We start from the raw sequence: 24,149 nt of genomic DNA, 5'->3' as shown, positions 1-24,149 counted from the left end.
GCTTTGGGAATCACTAACAAGCCGGAGTCCTTTGAACGCAGATTTCTTGCCGGGACATATGGTACAATACAATCGGCAAGATAGGATGGAGCTAGACCGTGTAGTATTTTATACGTAAGTAGTAAAACCTTAAAGTCACATCTTAAGTGCACAGGAAGCCAGTGCAGGTGAGCCAGTACAGGCGTAATGTGATCAAACTTTCTTGTTCTTGTCAAAAGTCTAGCAGCCGCATTTTGTACCAACTGTAATCTTTTAATGCTAGACATGGGGAGACCCGAAAATTATACGTTACAGTAGTCGAGGCGAGACGTAACAAACGCATGGATAATGATCTCAGCGTCTTTAGTGGACAGAATGGAGCGAATTTTAGCGATATTACGGAGATGAAAGAAGGCCGTTTTAGTAACGCTTTTAATGTGTGCCTCAAAGGAGAGAGTTGGGTCGAAGATAATACCCAGATTCTTTACCGTGTCGCCTTGTTTAATTGTTTGGTTGTCAAATGTTAGAGTTGTATTATTAAATAGAGTTCGGTGTCTAGCAGGACCGATAATCAGCATTTCCGTTTTTTTGGCGTTGAGTTGCAAAAAGTTAGCGGACATCCATTGTTTAATTTCATTAAGACACGCCTCCAGCTGACTACAATCCGGCGTGTTGGTCAGCTTTAGGGGCATGTAGAGTTGGGTGTCATCAGCATAACAGTGAAAGCTAACACCGTATTTGCGTATGATGTCACCTAGCGGCAGCATGTAGATGCTGAAGAGTGCAGGGCCAAGGACCGAACCCTGGGGAACTCCACACGTTACCTTAACGTAGTCCGAGGTCACATTGTTATGGGAGACACACTGCATCCTATCAGTAAGATAAGAGTTAAACCAAGACAGGGCTAAGTCTGACATACCGATTCGTGTTTTGATACGTTCTAATAAAATATTATGATCGACGGTATCGAAAGCAGCGCTAAGATCGAGGAGCAGCAACATAGATGACGCATCAGAATCCATCGTTAGCAATAGATCATTAGTCATTTTTGCGAGGGCTGTCTCCGTCGAGTGATTTGCCCTGAAACCGGATTGAAAGGTTTCACATAGATTGTTAGACGCTAAGTGTTCATTTAACTGCTCCGCAACAATTTTTTCGAGGATTTTTGAAATAAAGGGAAGGTGAGACACCGGTCGGTAGTTTACCATGAGGTCAGGATCGAGGTTAGGTCTTTTAAGAAGAGGATGAATAACCGCTTTTTTGAATGCTAGGGGAACAGTGCCCGAGGAAAGTGATAAGTTTATAATATTTAGCACTGATGGACCTAATAATACAAATAGCTCCTTGATCAGTTTCCCAGGAAGAGGGTCAAGTAAACATGTTGTTTGTTTTATTCCATTTACACGTTGTAACAATTCCTCTAATGTTATTTCCTCAAAACGAGAGAAACTATTTTGGAGGGCAGTATCCGCCGTATATACAATCGTGTCAGTGTTAATAGAACCCCGTTGTAGCTGGGACGCATTGTCTTTAATCTCCTTTCTAATGACTTCAATTTTCTTACTAAAGAATTGCATAAAGTCATCAGCTGAGTGGGTGGAGCTACTGGAAGGAGTCCCTTGTTGGGTTAGCGATGCTACCGTACTAAACAAAAATATAGGATCGTTTTTATTACGGTGGATGAGATTTGAGTAATAATTAGCTTTAGCTAAGGTAAGCATGCGTTTATAAGTTATTAAACCATCACTAAATGCTTGATGGTGCACCTCAAGTTTAGTCGTGCGCCATTTGCGTTCCAGCTTTCTGCATAATAATTTCTGAGCTCTAGTTTCTTCTGTAAACCACGGGGTGCGCTTTTTTGGAGCCTTTTTTAACTTTAGCGGTGCTATGTTATCAATGGTTTCGCGCAGGGCGTCGTTAAAGTTGTTAGTGAGGTTATCAATAGAGCCCACATACTTTGGGAATGGTGCCATTACCGAGGGCAGTAGGTCAGCAAGAGTTGTCGTTGTGGCCGTATTAATGTTGCGGCTGCTATAGCAGTTATTATTATTATTAGTTTGACGAACATGCGTCTGAACCTCGAATTTTATAAGGTAATGATCGGACAATACTTTAGTATACGGGAGTATCGTAACTTTGGAAGCGGTGATACCCCTGACAAGCACTAGGTCTATCGTATTACCGTTGCGATGCGTGGGTTCATTTATTATTTGTGTGAGACCACAGCTATCAATTATAGTCTGGAGCGCTACGCACGGTGGGTCCGATGGGGTATTCATATGGATATTAAAGTCCCCCATTATGATTATATTATCGGCGTGTGTCACTAGATCAGCAACGAACTCTGAGAATTCATTGATGAAGTCCGAACAGGGCCCTGGGGGGCGGTAGATAACAGCCAGGTGTAGAGGCAGCGGTGTGACAGACCTCATAGTAAGCACCTCAAACGATTTATATTTATTATTTATGTTAGGACTAAGGTTAAAGTTTTCGTTGTATATTAGTGCGACCCCCCCACCCCTTTTAAGCGGACGGGCAATATGCGCATGTGTAAAGTTAGGAGGACATGTCTCATTTAGCGCAAAAAAGTCGTTTGGTTTAAGCCAGGTTTCACTGAGACCGATGACGTTAAGATTGTTGTCTCTGATGATATCATTAACTAACAACGTTTTGGGAGACAATGATCTTATGTTTAAAAAACCTATATTATAGGTAGTGGGCTGTTTTAGGGAATTTTTGATCAAATTATCCGTAGTAGCAATATTAATAATGTTGTGTTTATTATGCCCAGTGCATTCAGTATAATTACGACCATATCTAGGAATTGATACGACGGGAATTTTCCGATTGTTTGATTGTTGCTTTGATAAACTGCACGCATCATGGTTAGCCACCTCAGTAACGGGGATTTTCCGATTGTTTGTTTGTTGCTTTGATAAACTGCACGCATCATAGTTAGCCACCTCAGTAAAACACATGTCCAACTCTGAAACACTCAAAGCAGAAAAAACTTGTTCTAATTTAACTGACTCCTTACCCAGACCAGTAGTCTCGCATTCCTTATTTAAATCCGTCTTCAGGGTGGAGGGAAGTGGTGTTCTGTGGGGATTAGCCTTCTGCTTTGTTTTTAGCCCCGCTCGACATCCGCGTTTCCGATCACACCGCTGGCGTCTGCTCCGTAGACGGCCCCCGCTGCCACTAGACTCCGCTGCTTCACAGGCCGCTGGATGTAGCCGCCGATGTATCCCCATGCTAGTTAGCATGTTTAGCACGCCCGCGTCTATCAGTCCAAAACGGCCCGATGTGTCCATATCCAGAAGTGTCTGGCGGTCGTACGTGATCACGGAGTGACCACGATGCGAGCCAGCCATGAAGTCTGCAGAACTGTCCGGCATTTCCGCCAAATGTTCCATCTTTAGCAAGAGCACCGCAGTGTCGCAGCCCGTCCGGGCGCCGCCATCTTGCATTGTTTAGTGTATAAATATTAAATACATGTTTAGTGTATTAATATTAAATATATGTTTAGTTTATTAAAATTAAATACATGTTTTTGTATAAATATTAAATACATGTTTAGTATATGAATATTAAATACATGTTTAGTGTATGAATATTAAATACATGTTTAATGTATGAATATTAAATACATGTTTAGTGTATAAATATTAAATACATGTTTCGTGTACGAATATTAAATACATGTTTAGTGTATAAATATTAAATACATGTTTAATGTGTGAATATTAAATACATGTTTAGTGTATGAATATTAAATACATTTTTAATGTATGAATATTAAATACATGTTTAGTGTATTAATATTAAATATATGTTTAGTTTATTAAACTTAAATACATGTTTTGTATTAATATTAAATACATGTTTAGTGTATGAATATTAAATACACGTTTAGTGTATGAATATTAAATACATGTTTAGTTTATGAATATTAAATACATGTTTAGTGGATATATAATAAATACATATTTAGTGTATTAATATTAAATACATGTTTAGTGTCCATCCATCCATCCATCCATCATCTTCCGCTTATCCGAGGTCGGGTCGCGGGGGCAGCAGCCTAAGCAGGGAAGCCCAGACTTCCCTATCTCCAGCCACTTCGTCTAGCTCTTCCCGGGGGATCCCGAGGCGTTCCCAGGCCAGCCGGGAGACATAGTCTTTCCAACGTGTCCTGGGTCTTCCCCGTGGCCTCCTACCAGCTGGACGTGCCCTAAACACATGTTTAGTGTATAAATATTAAATACATGTTTAGTGTATTAATATTAAATACATGTTTAGTGTATAAATAATAACTACATGTTTAGTGTATGAATATTAAATACATGTTTAATGTGTGAATATTAAATACATGTTTAGTGTATGAATATTAAATACATTTTTAATGTATGAATATTAAATACATGTTTAGTGTATTAATAATAAATATATATTTAGTTTATTACAATTAAATACATGTTTTTGTATTAATATTAAATACATGTTTACTGTATGAATATTAAATACATGTTTAATGTTTGAATATTAAATACATGTTTAGTGTAAAAATATTAAATACATGTTTAGTGTATTAATATTAAATACATGTTTAGTGTATTAATATTAAATATATATTTGGTTTATGAATATTAAATACATGTTTAGTGGATATATAATAAATACATATTTAGTGTATTAATATTAAATACATGTTTAGTGTATAAATATTAAATACATGTTTAGTGTATGAATAATAACTACATGTTTAGTGTATTAATATTAAACACATGTTTAGTGTATGAATATTAAATACACTTTTAGTGTATGAATATTAAATACACGTTTAGTGTAAAAATATTAAATACATGTTTAGTGTATTAATATTAAATATATATTTAGTTTATTAAAATTAAATACATGTTTTTGTATTAATATTAAATACATGTTTAGTGTATAAATATTTAATACATGTTTACTGTATTAATATTAAATACATGTTTAGTGTATAAATAATAACTACATGTTTAGTGTATGAATATTAAATACATAATTAGTGTATAAATATTAAATACATGTTTAGTGTATTAATATTAAATATATGTTTAATTTATTAAAATTAAATACATGTTTTTGTATTAATATTAAATACATATTAAGTGTAAGAATAATAACTACATGTTTATTGAATGAATATTAAATACATGTTAAGTGTATAAATATTTAATACATGTTTACTGTATTAATATTAAATACATGTTTAGTGTATGAATAATAACTACATGTTTAAGGTATGAATATTAAATACATGTTTAGTGTATAAATATTAAATACATGTTTAGTGTATTAATATTAAATATATGTTTAGTTTATTAAAAATTAAATTGATGTTTAGTGTATGAATAGTAAATACATGTTTAGTGTATAAATGTTAAATACATGTTTAGTTTATAAATATTAAATACATGTTTAGTGTATTAATATTAAATATATATTTAGTTTATTAAAATTAAATACACGTTTTTGTATTAATATTAAATACATGTTTAGTGTATTAATATTAAATACATGTTTACTGTATTATTATTAAATACACGTTTAGTGTATAAATAATAACTACATGTTTAGTGTATGAATATTAAATACATGTTAAGTGTATTAATATTAAATATATGTTTAGTTTATTAAAATTAAATACATGTTTTTGTATAAATATTAAATACATGTTTAGTGTATAAATATTAAATACAAGTTTAGTGTATGAATATTAAATACATGTTTAGTGTATAAATATTAAATACATGTTTAGTGTATGAATATTAAATACATGTTTAATGTATGAATATTAAATACATGTTTAGTGTATAAATATTTAATACATGTTTCGTGTACGAATATTAAATACATGTTTAGTGTATAAATATTAAATACATGTTTAATGTATGAATATTAAATTCATGTTTAGTGTATTAATATTAAATACATGTTTACTGTATTAATATTAAATACATGTTTAGTGTATGAATAATAACTACATGTTTAGTGTATGAATATTAAATACATGTTTAGTGTATAAATATTAAATACATGTTTAGTGTATTAATATTAAATATATGTTTAGTTTATTAAAAATTAAATACATGTTTAGTGTATGAATATTAAATACATGTTTAGTGTATAAATGTTAAATACATGTTTAGTTTATGAATATTAAATACATGTTTAGTGTATTAATATTAAATATATATTCAGTTTATTAAAATTAAATACATGTTTTTGTATTAATATTAAATACATGTTTAGTGTATGAATATTAAATACATGTTTAGTGTATAAATATTAAATACATGTTTAGTGTATTAATATTAAATATATGTTTAGTTTATTAAAATTAAATACATGTTTTTGTATAAATATTAAATACATGTTTAGTATATGAATATTAAATACATGTTTAGTGTATGAATATTAAATACATGTTTAGTGTATGAATATTAAATACATGTTTAATGTATGAATATTAAATACATGTTTAGTGTATAAATATTAAATACATGTTTCGTGTACGAATATTAAATACATGTTTAGTGTATAAATATTAAATACATGTTTAATGTGTGAATATTAAATACATGTTTAGTGTATGAATATTAAATACATTTTTAATGTATGAATATTAAATACATGTTTAGTGTATTAATATTAAATATATGTTTAGTTTATTAAACTTAAATACATGTTTTGTATTAATATTAAATACATGTTTAGTGTATGAATATTAAATACACGTTTAGTGTATGAATATTAAATACACGTTTAGTTTATGAATATTAAATACATGTTTAGTGGATATATAATAAATACATATTTAGTGTATTAATATTAAATACATGTTTAGTGTCCATCCATCCATCCATCCATCATCTTCCGCTTATCCGAGGTCGGGTCGCGGGGGCAGCAGCCTAAGCAGGGAAGCCCAGACTTCCCTATCTCCAGCCACTTCGTCTAGCTCTTCCCGGGGGATCCCGAGGCGTTCCCAGGCCAGCCGGGAGACATAGTCTTTCCAACGTGTCCTGGGTCTTCCCCGTGGCCTCCTACCAGCTGGACGTGCCCTAAACACATGTTTAGTGTATAAATATTAAATACATGTTTAGTGTATTAATATTAAATACATGTTTAGTGTATAAATAATAACTACATGTTTAGTGTATGAATATTAAATACATGTTTAATGTGTGAATATTAAATACATGTTTAGTGTATGAATATTAAATACATTTTTAATGTATGAATATTAAATACATGTTTAGTGTATTAATAATAAATATATATTTAGTTTATTACAATTAAATACATGTTTTTGTATTAATATTAAATACATGTTTACTGTATGAATATTAAATACATGTTTAATGTTTGAATATTAAATAAATGTTTAGTGTAAAAATATTAAATACATGTTTAGTGTATTAATATTAAATACATGTTTAGTGTATTAATATTAAATATATATTTTGTTTATGAATATTAAATACATGTTTAGTGGATATATAATAAATACATATTTAGTGTATTAATATTAAATACATGTTTAGTGTATAAATATTAAATACATGTTTAGTGTAATAATATTAAAAATATGTTTAGTTTATTAAAATTAAATACATGTTTTTGTATTAATATTAAATACATGTTTAGTGTATAAATATTAAATACATGTTTAGTGTATTAATATTAAATACATGTTTAGTGTATGAATATTAAATACATGTTTAGTGAATGAATATTAAATACATGTTTAGTGTATGAATATTCAATAGATGTTTACTGTATAAATATTAAATACATGTTTAGTGTATTAATATTAAATACATGTTTAGTGTATTAATATTAAATACATGTTTAGTGTATAAATAATAACTACATGTTTAGTGTATGAATATCAAATACATGTTTAGTGTATAAATGTTAAATACATGTTTAGTTTATGAATATTAAATACATGTTTAATGTATTAATATTAAATACATGTTTAGTGTATTAATATTAAATATATATTTAGTTTATGAATATTAAATAAATGTTTAGTGGATATATAATAAATACATATTTAGTGTATTAATATTAAATACATATTTAGTGTATGAATAATAACTACATGTTTAGTGTATTAATATTAAACACATGTTTAGTGTATGAATATTAAATACACTTTTAGTGTATGAATATTAAATACATGTTTAGTGTATTAATATTAAATATATATTTAGTTTATTAAAATTAAATACATGTTTTTGTAATAATATTAAATACATGTTTAGTGTATTAATATTAAATATATGTTTAGTTTATTAAAATTAAATACATGTTTTTGTACTAATATTAAATACATGTTTAGTGTATAAATATTAAATACATGTTTATTGTATTAATATTAAATACATGTTTAGTGTATAAATATAAGTGTATGAGAAACCAAACTTATGTAAAAAAAATAAAAGAAACAAAAAAAAAAGGAAAAAGAGAGATAGAGAGACGGAGAGGACCGGACTTATTAAGAGGGAACGTGCGCCCTCCTGTGGAGTTCTGCCGCAACTGCACGCATAAAGAAATTCATTATTTCCAAGTGTGCCTTATTTAGAGGATAATAAATACATGTTTACTGTATGAATATTAAATATATGATTAGTATATGATTACATATACGTTTAGTATATGATTATTAAATACATGTTCAGTGTATGAATATTAAATACATGTTTAATGTATGAATATTAAATACATGTTTAGTGTATAAATATTAAATACATGTTTTGTGTACGAATATTAAATACATGTTTAGTGTATAAATATTAAATACATGTTTAATGTATGAATATTAAATACATGTTTAGTGTATGAATATTAAATACATTTTTAATGTATGAATATTAAATACATGTTTAGTGTATAAATATTAAATACATGTTTCGTGAATAAATATTAAATACACGTTAAGTGTATGAATATTAAATACATATTTAGTGTATGAATATCAAATACTTTATTAGTGTATTAATATTAAATACATGATTAGTGTATAACTATTAAATACATGTTCAGTGTATAAATATTAAATACATGTTTAGTGTAATAATATTAAATATATGTTTAGTTTATTCAAATTAAATACATGTTTTTGTATTAATATTAAATACATGTTTAGTGTATAAATATTAAATAAATTTTTAGTGTATGAATATTCAATACATGTTTACTGTATAAATATTAAATACATGTTTAGTGTATTAATATTAAATATATGTTTAGTTTATTAAACGTAAATACATGTTTTGTATTAATATTAAATACATGTTTAGTGTATGAATATTTAATACACGTTTAGTGCATGAATATTTAATACATGTTTAGTTTATGAATATCAAATACATGTCTAGTGGATATATAATAAATACATATTTAGTGTATTAATATTAAACACATGTTTAGTGTATAAATATTAAATACATGTTTAGTGTATTAATATTAAATACATGTTTAGTGTATAAATAATAACTACATGTTTAGTGTATGAATATTAAATACATGTTTAGTGTATAAATGTTAAATATATGTTTAGTTTATGAATATTAAATACATGTTTAGTCTATAAATATTAAATACATGTTTAGTGTATTAATATTAAATACATGTTTAGTGTATGAATATTAAATACATGTTTAGTGTATAAATATTAAATACATGTTTAGTGTATTAATATTAAATACATGTTTAGTGTATTAATATTAAATACACTTTTAGTGTATAAATATTAAATACACGTTTAGTGTAAAAATATTAAATACATGTTTAGTGTATTAATATTAAATACATGTTTAGTGTATTAATATTAAATATATGTTTAGTTTATTAAAAATTAAATTGATGTTTAGTGTATGAATATTAAATACATGTTTAGTGTATAAATGTTAAATACATGTTTAGTTTATAAATATTAAATACATGTTTAGTGTATTAATATTAAATATATATTTAGTTTATTAAAATTAAATACACGTTTTTGTATTAATATTAAATACATGTTTAGTGTATTAATATTAAATACATGTTTACTGTATTATTATTAAATACACGTTTAGTGTATAAATAATAACTACATGTTTAGTGTATGAATATTAAATACATGTTAAGTGTATTAATATTAAATATATGTTTAGTTTATTAAAATTAAATACATGTTTTTGTATAAATATTAAATACATGTTTAGTGTATAAATATTAAATACAAGTTTAGTGTATGAATATTAAATACATGTTTAGTGTATAAATATTAAATACATGTTTAGTGTATGAATATTAAATACATGTTTAATGTATGAATATTAAATACATGTTTAGTGTATAAATATTAAATACATGTTTCGTGTACGAATATTAAATACATGTTTAGTGTATAAATATTAAATACATGTTTAATGTATGAATATTAAATTCATGTTTAGTGTATTAATATTAAATACATGTTTAGTGTATTAATATTAAATACATGTTTAGTGTATAAATAATAACTAAATGTTTAGTGTATGAATATTAAATACATGTTCAGTGTATAAATATTAAATACATGTTTAGTGTAATAATATTAAAAATATGTTTAGTTTATTAAAATTAAATACATGTTTTTGTATTAATATTAAATACATGTTTAGTGTATAAATATTAAATACATGTTTAGTGTATTAATATTAAATACATGTTTAGTGTATGAATATTAAATACATGTTTAGTGAATGAATATTAAATACATGTTTAGTGTATGAATATTCAATAGATGTTTACTGTATAAATATTAAATACATATTTAGTGTATTAATATTAAATACATGTTTAGTGTATAAATAATAACTACATGTTTAGTGTATGAATATTAAATACATGTTTAGTGTATAAATGTTAAATACATGTTTAGTTTATGAATATTAAATACATGTTTAATGTATTAATATTAAATACATGTTTAGTGTATTAATATTAAATATATATTTAGTTTATGAATATTAAATAAATGTTTAGTGGATATATAATAAATACATATTTAGTGTATTAATATGAAATACATATTTAGTGTATGAATAATAACTACATGTTTAGTGTATTAATATTAAACACATGTTTAGTGTATGAATATTAAATACACTTTTAGTGTATGAATATTAAATACATGTTTAGTGTATTAATATTAAATATATATTTAGTTTATTAAAATTAAATACATGTTTTTGTAATAATATTAAATACATGTTTAGTGTATTAATATTAAATATATGTTTAGTTTATTAAAATTAAATACATGTTTTTGTACTAATATTAAATACATGTTTAGTGTATAAATATTAAATACATGTTTATTGTATTAATATTAAATACATGTTTAGTGTATAAATATAAGTGTATGAGAAACCAAACTTATGTAAAAAAAATAAAAGAAACAAAAAAAAAGGAAAAAGAGAGATAGAGAGACGGAGAGGACCGGACTTATTAAGAGGGAACGTGCGCCCTCCTGTGGAGTTCTGCCGCAACTGCACGCATAAAGAAATTCATTATTTCCAAGTGTGCCTTATTTAGAGGATAATAAATACATGTTTACTGTATGAATATTAAATATATGATTAGTATATGATTACATATACGTTTAGTATATGATTATTAAATACATGTTAAGTGTATGAATATTAAATACATGTTTAATGTATGAATATTAAATACATGTTTAGTGTATAAATATTAAATACATGTTTTGTGTACGAATATTAAATACATGTTTAGTGTATAAATATTAAATACATGTTTAATGTATGAATATTAAATACATGTTTACTGTATGAATATTAAATACATTTTTAATGTATGAATATTAAATACATGTTTAGTGTATAAATATTAAATACATGTTTCGTGAATAAATATTAAATACATGTTAAGTGTATGAATATTAAATACATATTTAGTGTATGAATATCAAATACTTTATTAGTGTATTAATATTAAATACATGATTAGTGTATAACTATTAAATACATGTTCAGTGTATAAATATTAAATACATGTTTAGTGTAATAATATTAAATATATGTTTAGTTTATTAAAATTAAATACATGTTTTTGTATTAATATTAAATACATGTTTAGTGTATAAATATTAAATACATTTTTAGTGTATGAATATTCAATACATGTTTACTGTATAAATATTAAATACATGTTTAGTGTATTAATATTAAATATATGTTTAGTTTATTAAACGTAAATACATGTTTTGTTTTAATATTAAATACATGTTTAGTGTATGAATATTTAATACACGTTTAGTGCATGAATATTAAATACATGTTTAGTTTATGAATATCAAATACATGTCTAGTGGATATATAATAAATACATATTTAGTGTATTAATATTAAATACATGTTTAGTGTATAAATATTAAATACATGTTTAGTGTATTAATATTAAATACATGTTTAGTGTATAAATAATAACTACATGTTTAGTGTATGAATATTAAATACATGTTTAGTGTATAAATGTTAAATATATGTTTAGTTTATGAATATTAAATACATGTTTAGTGTATAAATATTAAATACATGTTTAGTGTATTAATATTAAATACATGTTTAGTGTATGAATATTAAATACATGTTTAGTGTATAAATATTAAATACATGTTTAGTGTATTAATATTAAATACATGTTTAGTGTATAAATATTAAATACATGTTTAGTGTATGCATATTAAACACATGTTTAGTGTATGAATATTAAATACACTTTTAGTGTATGAATATTAAATACATGTTTAGTGTAAAAATATTAAATACATGTTAAGTGTATAAATATTAAATACATATTTAGTGGATGAATATTAAATACATGATTAGTGTATTAATATTAAATACATGTTTAGTGTATGAATATTAAATACATGTTTAGTTTATGAATATTAAATACATGTTTAGTGTATTAATATTAAGTATATATTTTGTTTATTAAAATTAAACACATGTTTTGTATTAATATTAAATACATGTTCAGTGTATTAATATTAAATACATGTTTAGTGTATGAATATTAAATACATGTTTAGTGTATAAATATTAAATACATGTTTAGTGTATTAATATTAAATACATGTTTAGTGTATAAATAATAAATACATGTTTAGTGTATTAATATTAAATATATGATTGGTTTATTAGAATTAAATACATGTTTTTGTATTAATATTAAATACATATTAAGTGTAAGAATAATAACTACATGTTTATTGAATGAATATTAAATACATGTTTAGTGTATAAATATTAAATACATGTTTACTGTATTAATATTAAATATATGTTTAGTTTATTAGAGTTGAATACATGTTTTTGTATAAATATTAAATACATGTTTAGTGTATGAATATTAAATACATGTTTAGTGTATAAATATTAAATACATGTTTAGTGTATGCATATTAAATACATGTTTAGTGTATGAATATTAAATACATGTTTAGTGTATAAATATTAAATACATGTTTAGTGTATGCATATTAAATACATGTTCAGTGTATAAATATTAAATACATGTTTAGTGTAACAATATTAAATATATGTTTAGTTTATTAAAATTAAATACATGTTTTTGTATTAATATTAAATACATGTTTAGTGTATAAATATTAAATACATGTTTAGTGTATGAATATTCAATACATGTTTACTGTATAAATATTAAATACATGTTTAGTGTATTAATATTAAATATATGTTTAGTTTATTAAACGTAAATACATGTTTTGTATTAATATTAAATACATGTTTAGTGTATGAATATTTAATACACGTTTAGTGTATGAATATTAAATACATGTTTAGTGTATGAATATTCAATAGATGTTTACTGTATAAATATTAAATACATATTTAGTGTATTAATATTAAATACATGTTTAGTGTATAAATAATAACTACATGTTTAGTGTATGAATATTAAATACATGTTTAGTGTATAAATGTTAAATACATGTTTAGTTTATGAATATTAAATACATGTTTAATGTATTAATATTAAATACATGTTTAGTGTATTAATATTAAATATATATTTAGTTTATGAATATTAAATAAATGTTTAGTGGATATATAATAAATACATATTTAGTGTATTAATATGAAATACATATTTAGTGTATGAATAATAACTACATGTTTAGTGTATTAATATTAAACACATGTTTAGTGTATGAATATTAAATACACTTTTAGTGTATGAATATTAAATACATGTTTAGTGTATTAATATTAAATATATATTTAGTTTATTAAAATTAAATACATGTTTTTGTAATAATATTAAATACATGTTTAGTGTATTAATATTAAATATATGATTGGTTTATTAGAATTAAATACATGTTTTTGTATTAATATTAAATACATATTAAGTGTAAGAATAATAACTACATGTTTATTGAATGAATATTAAATACATGTTTAGTGTATAAATATTAAATACATGTTTACTGTATTAATATTAAATATATGTTTAGTTTATTAGAATTGAATACATGTTTTTGTATAAATATTAAATACATGTTTAGTGTATGAATATTAAATACATGTTTAGTGTATAAATATTAAATACATGTTTAGTGTATGCATATTAAACACATGTTTAGTGTATGAATATTAAATACACTTTTAGTGTATGAATATTAAATACATGTTTAGTGTAAAAATATTAAATACATGTTAAGTGTATAAATATTAAATACATATTTAGTGGATGAATATTAAATACATGATTAGTGTATTAATATTAAATACATGTTTAGTGTATGAATATTAAATACATGTTTAGTTTATGAATATTAAATACATGTTTAGTGTATTAATATTAAGTATATATTTTGTTTATTAAAATTAAACACATGTTTTGTATTAATATTAAATACATGTTCAGTGTATTAATATTAAATACATGTTTAGTGTATGAATATTAAATACATGTTTAGTGTATAAATATTAAATACATGTTTAGTGTATTAATATTAAATACATGTTTAGTGTATAAATAATAAATACATGTTTAGTGTATTAATATTAAATATATGATTGGTTTATTAGAATTAAATACATGTTTTTGTATTAATATTAAATACATATTAAGTGTAAGAATAATAACTACATGTTTATTGAATGAATATTAAATACATGTTTAGTGTATAAATATTAAATACATGTTTACTGTATTAATATTAAATATATGTTTAGTTTATTAGAGTTGAATACATGTTTTTGTATAAATATTAAATACATGTTTAGTGTATGAATATTAAATACATGTTTAGTGTATAAATATTAAATACATGTTTAGTGTATGCATATTAAATACATGTTTAGTGTATGAATATTAAATACATGTTTAGTGTATAAATATTAAATACATGTTTAGTGTATGCATATTAAATACATGTTCAGTGTATAAATATTAAATACATGTTTAGTGTAACAATATTAAATATATGTTTAGTTTATTAAAATTAAATACATGTTTTTGTATTAATATTAAATACATGTTTAGTGTATAAATATTAAATACATGTTTAGTGTATGAATATTCAATACATGTTTACTGTATAAATATTAAATACATGTTTAGTGTATTAATATTAAATATATGTTTAGTTTATTAAACGTAAATACATGTTTTGTATTAATATTAAATACATGTTTAGTGTATGAATATTTAATACACGTTTAGTGTATGAATATTAAATACATGTTTAGTGTATGAATATTCAATAGATGTTTACTGTATAAATATTAAATACATATTTAGTGTATTAATATTAAATACATGTTTAGTGTATAAATAATAACTACATGTTTAGTGTATGAATATTAAATACATGTTTAGTGTATAAATGTTAAATACATGTTTAGTTTATGAATATTAAATACATGTTTAATGTATTAATATTAAATACATGTTTAGTGTATTAATATTAAATATATATTTAGTTTATGAATATTAAATAAATGTTTAGTGGATATATAATAAATACATATTTAGTGTATTAATATGAAATACATATTTAGTGTATGAATAATAACTACATGTTTAGTGTATTAATATTAAACACATGTTTAGTGTATGAATATTAAATACACTTTTAGTGTATGAATATTAAATACATGTTTAGTGTATTAATATTAAATATATATTTAGTTTATTAAAATTAAATACATGTTTTTGTAATAATATTAAATACATGTTTAGTGTATTAATATTAAATATATGTTTAGTTTATTAAAATTAAATACATGTTTTTGTACTAATATTAAATACATGTTTAGTGTATAAATATTAAATACATGTTTATTGTATTAATATTAAATACATGTTTAGTGTATAAATATAAGTGTATGAGAAACCAAACTTATGTAAAAAAAATAAAAGAAACAAAAAAAAAGGAAAAAGAGAGATAGAGAGACGGAGAGGACCGGACTTATTAAGAGGGAACGTGCGCCCTCCTGTGGAGTTCTGCCGCAACTGCACGCATAAAGAAATTCATTATTTCCAAGTGTGCCTTATTTAGAGGATAATAAATACATGTTTACTGTATGAATATTAAATATATGATTAGTATATGATTACATATACGTTTAGTATATGATTATTAAATACATGTTAAGTGTATGAATATTAAATACATGTTTAATGTATGAATATTAAATACATGTTTAGTGTATAAATATTAAATACATGTTTTGTGTACGAATATTAAATACATGTTTAGTGTATAAATATTAAATACATGTTTAATGTATGAATATTAAATACATGTTTACTGTATGAATATTAAATACATTTTTAATGTATGAATATTAAATACATGTTTAGTGTATAAATATTAAATACATGTTTCGTGAATAAATATTAAATACATGTTAAGTGTATGAATATTAAATACATATTTAGTGTATGAATATCAAATACTTTATTAGTGTATTAATATTAAATACATGATTAGTGTATAACTATTAAATACATGTTCAGTGTATAAATATTAAATACATGTTTAGTGTAATAATATTAAATATATGTTTAGTTTATTAAAATTAAATACATGTTTTTGTATTAATATTAAATACATGTTTAGTGTATAAATATTAAATACATTTTTAGTGTATGAATATTCAATACATGTTTACTGTATAAATATTAAATACATGTTTAGTGTATTAATATTAAATATATGTTTAGTTTATTAAACGTAAATACATGTTTTGTTTTAATATTAAATACATGTTTAGTGTATGAATATTTAATACACGTTTAGTGCATGAATATTAAATACATGTTTAGTTTATGAATATCAAATACATGTCTAGTGGATATATAATAAATACATATTTAGTGTATTAATATTAAATACATGTTTAGTGTATAAAGATTAAATACATGTTTAGTGTATTAATATTAAATACATGTTTAGTGTATAAATAATAACTACATGTTTAGTGTATGAATATTAAATACATGTTTAGTGTATAAATGTTAAATATATGTTTAGTTTATGAATATTAAATACATGTTTAGTGTATAAATATTAAATACATGTTTAGTGTATTAATATTAAATACATGTTTAGTGTATGAATATTAAATACATGTTTAGTGTATAAATATTAAATACATGTTTAGTGTATTAATATTAAATACATGTTTAGTGTATTAATATTAAATACACTTTTAGTGTATAAATATTAAATACGCGTTTAGTGTAAAAATATTAAATACATGTTTAGTGTATTAATATTAAATATATGATTAGTTTATTAAAATTAAATACATGTTTTTGTATAAATATTAAATACATGTTTAGTGTAATAATATTAAATATATGTTTAGTTTATTAAAATTAAATACATGTTTTTGTATAAATATTAAATACATGTTTAGTGTATGAATATTAAATACATGTTTAGTGTATGAATATTAAATACATGTTTAATGTATGAATATTAAATACATGTTTAGTGTATAAATGTTAAATACATGTTTAGTTTATGAATATTAAATACATGTTTAGTTTATGAATATTAAATACATGTTTAGTGTATAAATATTAAATACATGTTTTGTGTATTAATATTAAATACATGTTTAGTGTATGAATATTAAATACATGTTTAGTGTATGAATATTAAATGCATGTTTAGTGTATTAATATTAAATACATGTTCAGTGTATTAATATTAAATACACTTTTAGTGTATAAATATTAAATACACGTTTAGTGTAAAAATATTAAATACATGTTTAGTGTATTAATATTAAATATATGATTAGTTTATCAAAATTAAATACATGTTTTTGTATTAATATTAAATAGATATTAAGTGTAAGAATAATAACTACATGTTTATTGAATGAATATTAAATAAATGTTTAGTGTATGAATATTTAATACATGTTTAGTGTATTAATATTAAATATATGTTTAGTTTATTACAATTAAATACATGTTTTTGTATTAACATTAAATACATGTTTAGTGTATTAATATTAAATATATGTTTAGTTTATTAAAATTAAATACATGTTTTTGTACTAATATTAAATACATGTTTAGTGTATAAATATTAAATACATGTTTTTGTATGAATATTAAATACATGTTTAGTGTATGAATATTAAATACATGTTTAGTGTATGAATATTAAATACATGTTTAATGTATGAATATTAAATACATGTTTAGTGTATAAATGTTAAATACATGTTTAGTTTATGAATATTAAATACATGTTTAGTTTATGAATATTAAATACATGTTTAGTGTATGAATATTAAATACATGTTTAGTGTATTAATATTAAATACATGTTTAGTGTATAAATATTAAATACATGTTTAGTGTAAAAATATTAAATACATGTTTAGTGTAAAAATATTAAATACATGTTTAATGTATTAATATTAAATACATGTTTAGTGTATAAATATTAAATACATGATCAGTGTATTAATATTAAATACATGTTTAGTGTATGAATATTAAATACATGTTTAGTGTAAAAATATTAAATACAAGTTTAGTGTATTAATATTAAATATATGTTTAGTGTATTAATATTAAATACATGTTTAGTGTATGAATATTAAATACATGTTTAGTGTATGAATATTAAATACATGTTTAGTGTAAAAATATTAAATACATGTTTAATGTATTAATATTAAATACATATTTAGTGTATAAATATTAAATACATGATTAGTGTATTAATATTAAATACATGTTTAGTGTATGAATATTAAATACATGTTTAGTGTAAAAATATTAAATACAAGTTTAGTGTATTAATATTAAATACATGTTTAGTGTATTAATATTAAATATATATTTAGTTTATGATTATTAAATACATGTTTAGTGGATATATAATAAATACATATTTAGTGTATTAATATTAAATACATGTTTAGTGTATGAATAATAACTACATGTTTAGTGTATTAATATTAAACACATGTTTAGTGTATGAATATTAAATACACTTTTAGTGTATGAATATTAAATACATGTTTAGTGTAAAAATATTAAATACATGTTAAGTGTATAAATATTAAATACATATTTAGTGGATGAATATTAAATACATGATTAGTGTATTAATATTAAATGCATGTTTAGTGTATGAATATTAAATACATGTTTAGTTTATGAATATTAAATACATGTTTAGTGTATTAATATTAAGTATATATTTTGTTTATTAAAATTAAACACATGTTTTGTATTAATATTAAATACATGTTCAGTGTATTAATATTAAATACATGTTTAGTGTATGAATATTAAATACATGTTTAGTGTATAAATATTAAATACATGTTTAGTGTATTAATATTAAATACATGTTTAGTGTATAAATAATAAATACATGTTTAGTGTATTAATATTAAATATATGATTGGTTTATTAGAATTAAATACATGTTTTTGTATTAATATTAAATACATATTAAGTGTAAGAATAATAACTACATGTTTATTGAATGAATATTAAATACATGTTTAGTGTATAAATATTAAATACATGTTTACTGTATTAATATTAAATATATGTTTAGTTTATTAGAATTGAATACATGTTTTTGTATAAATATTAAATACATGTTTAGTGTATGAATATTAAATACATGTTTAGTGTATAAATATTAAATACATGTTTAGTGTATGCATATTAAACACATGTTTAGTGTATGAATATTAAATACACTTTTAGTGTATGAATATTAAATACATGTTTAGTGTAAAAATATTAAATACATGTTAAGTGTATAAATATTAAATACATATTTAGTGGATGAATATTAAATACATGATTAGTGTATTAATATTAAATACATGTTTAGTGTATGAATATTAAATACATGTTTAGTTTATGAATATTAAATACATGTTTAGTGTATTAATATTAAGTATATATTTTGTTTATTAAAATTAAACACATGTTTTGTATTAATATTAAATACATGTTCAGTGTATTAATATTAAATACATGTTTAGTGTATGAATATTAAATACATGTTTAGTGTATAAATATTAAATACATGTTTAGTGTATTAATATTAAATACATGTTTAGTGTATAAATAATAAATACATGTTTAGTGTATTAATATTAAATATATGATTGGTTTATTAGAATTAAATACATGTTTTTGTATTAATATTAAATACATATTAAGTGTAAGAATAATAACTACATGTTTATTGAATGAATATTAAATACATGTTTAGTGTATAAATATTAAATACATGTTTACTGTATTAATATTAAATATATGTTTAGTTTATTAGAGTTGAATACATGTTTTTGTATAAATATTAAATACATGTTTAGTGTATGAATATTAAATACATGTTTAGTGTATAAATATTAAATACATGTTTAGTGTATGCATATTAAATACATGTTTAGTGTATGAATATTAAATACATGTTTAGTGTATAAATATTAAATACATGTTTAGTGTATGCATATTAAATACATGTTCAGTGTATAAATATTAAATACATGTTTAGTGTAACAATATTAAATATATGTTTAGTTTATTAAAATTAAATACATGTTTTTGTATTAATATTAAATACATGTTTAGTGTATAAATATTAAATACATGTTTAGTGTATGAATATTCAATACATGTTTACTGTATAAATATTAAATACATGTTTAGTGTATTAATATTAAATATATGTTTAGTTTATTAAACGTAAATACATGTTTTGTATTAATATTAAATACATGTTTAGTGTATGAATATTTAATACACGTTTAGTGTATTAATATTAAATACATGTTTAGTTTATGAATATCAAATACATGTTTAGTGGATATATAATAAATACATATTTAGTGTATTAATATTAAATACATGTTTAGTGTGTGAATATTAAATACATGTTTAGTGTATTAATATTAAATACATGTTTAGTGTATGAATATTAAATACATGTTTAGTGTATGAATATTCAATACATTTTTACTGTATAAATATTAAATACATGTTTAGTGTATTAATATTAAATATATGTTTAGTTTGTTAAACGTAAATACATGTTTTGTATTAATATTAGATACATGTTTAGTGTATGAATATTTAATACACGTTTAGTGTATAAATAATAACTATATGTTTAGTGTATGAATATTAAATACATGTTTAGTGTATAAATGTTAAATATATGTTTAGTTTATGAATATTAAATACATTTTTAGTGTATTAATATTAAATACATGTTTAGTGTATTAATATTAAATACATGTTTAGTGTATGAATATCAAATACATGTTTAGTGTATAAATATTAAATACATGTTTGGTGTATAAATATTAAATACATGTTTAGTGTATTAATATTAAACACATGTTTAGTGTATTAATATTAAATATGTTTAGTTTATTAAAATTAAATACATGTTTTTGTATTAATATTAAATACATGTTTAGTGTATAAATATTAAAAACATGTTTAGTGTATAAATGTTAAATACATGTTTGGTGTATGAATATTAAATACACGTTTAGTGTATTAATATTAAATATATGTTTAGTTTATTAAAATTAAATACATGTTTTTGTATTAATATTAAATACATGTTTAGTGTATAAATATTAAATACATGTTTAGTGTATTAATATTAAATATATGTTTAGTTTATTAAACTTAAATACATGTGTTTGTATTAATATTAAATACATGTTTAGTTTATGAATATTAAATACATGTTTAGTGGATAAATAATAAATACATATTTAGTGTATAAATATTAAATACATGTTTACTGTATGAATATTAAATACATGATTAGTATATAATTACATATATATTTGGTATATGATTATTAAATACATGTTCAGTGTATTAATATTAAATACATGTTTAGTGTATGAATATTAAATACATGTTTAGTTTATGAATATTAAATACATGTTTAGTGTATTAATATTAAATATATGATTAGTTTATTAAAATTAAATACATGTTTTTGTATTAATATTAAATACATATTAAGTGTAAAAATAATAACTACATGTTTATTGAATGAATATTAAATAAATGTTTAGTGTATGAATATTTAATACATGTTTAGTGTATTAATATTACATATATGTTTAGTTTATTAAAATTAAATACATGTTTTTGTATTAATATTAAATACATGTTTAGTGTATTAATATTAAATATGTGTTTAGTTTATTAAAATTAAATACATGTTTTTGTACTAATATTAAATAAATGTTTAGTGTATAAATATTAAATACATGTTTAGTGTATAAATATTTAATACATGTTTAGTGTATTCATATTAAATATATGTTTAGTTTATTAAAATTAAATACATGTTTTTGTATTAATAATAAATACATGTTTAGTGTATTAATATTAAATATATGTTTAGTTTATTAAAATTAAATACATGTTTTTTTACTAATATTAAATACATGTTTAGTGTATAAATATTAAATACATGTTTAGTGTATTAATATTAAATACATGTTTAGTGTATAAATATAAGTGTATGAGAAACAAAACTTATGTAAAAAAAAATAAAAGAAACAAAAAAAAAGGAAAAAGATTGATAGAGAGACAGAAAGGACCGGACTTATTAAGAGGGAACGTGCGCCCTCCTGTGGACTTCTGCCGCAACTGCACGCATAAAGAAATTCATTATTTCCAAGTGTGCCTTATTTAGAGGATAATAAATACATGTTTACTAAATGAATATTACATATACGTTTAGTATATGATTATTAAATACATGTTCAGTATATTGAAATTAAATACATGTTTAGTGTATGAATATTAAATACATATTTAGTGTATAAACATTAAATACATGTTTAGTGTATAAATATTAAATACATGTTTGGTGTATGAATATTAAATACATGTTTAGTGTATAAATATTAAATACATGTTTAGTTTATGAATATTAAATATATGTTTAATGTATGAATATTAAATACATGTTTAGTGTATAAATATTAAATACATGTTTCGTGTACGAATATTAAATACATGTTTAGTGTATAAATATTAAATACATGTTTAATGTATGAATATTAAATACATGTTTAGTGTATGAATATTAAATACATTTTTAATGTATGAATATTAAATACATATTAAGTGTAAAAATAATAACTACATGTTTATTGAATGAATATTAAATAAATGTTTAGTGTATGAATATTTAATACATGTTTAGTGTATTAATATTAAATATATGTTTAGTTTATTAAAATTAAATACATGTTTTTGTATTAATATTAAATACATGTTTAGTGTATGAATATTAAATACATGTTTGGTGTATAAATATTAAATACATGTTTAGTGTATTAATATTAAATACATGTTTAGTGTATTAATATTAAATACACTTTTAGTGTATAAATATCAAATACACGTTTAGTGTAAAAATATTAAATACATGTTTAGTGTATTAATATTAAATATATGATTAGTTTATTAAAATTAAATACATGTTTTTGTATTAATATTCAATACATATTAAGTGTAACAATAATAACAACATGTTTATT

The sequence above is a fragment of the Nerophis ophidion genome, unplaced genomic scaffold (genome assembly GCF_033978795.1).
Source record: "Nerophis ophidion isolate RoL-2023_Sa unplaced genomic scaffold, RoL_Noph_v1.0 HiC_scaffold_49, whole genome shotgun sequence".
Lineage (NCBI taxonomy): Eukaryota > Metazoa > Chordata > Actinopteri > Syngnathiformes > Syngnathidae > Nerophis > Nerophis ophidion.
The sequence above is the reverse complement of the archived record's forward strand: the minus strand, read 5'-3'. Positions refer to the sequence as shown.